The sequence below is a fragment of the Rattus norvegicus genome, chromosome 3, assembly GCF_021556685.1.
Source record: "Rattus norvegicus strain SHRSP/BbbUtx chromosome 3, alternate assembly SHRSP_T2T, whole genome shotgun sequence".
In the NCBI taxonomy this organism is placed as follows: Eukaryota; Metazoa; Chordata; class Mammalia; order Rodentia; family Muridae; genus Rattus; species Rattus norvegicus.
The window spans coordinates 142,390,829-142,391,066 of record NC_141536.1 but is presented as its reverse complement, the minus strand read 5'-3'; positions in this window follow the sequence as shown (position 1 = coordinate 142,391,066).

Here is a 238-nt window from a genome sequence, read left to right as displayed (position 1 = left end):
GAGAGGGGACCAGGACAGGGAAGGGCTATGTAATTATGACAGACTAGAATTATAAGACCGGAATTCAGATTTTCTCTACAACTTGAGCATTGAGCCCCAAAACCACAAGAGTTTGTGGTTAGTGGCTAATTCCAAGAAGTGTGCTCAGCTCCGGATGGTGTCACATGAGCTGGGCCTTATCATCCTGATCTGGCTATATTCCTGGAGATCTGAGAGGCCTTCAGGTGAGAACATCTGG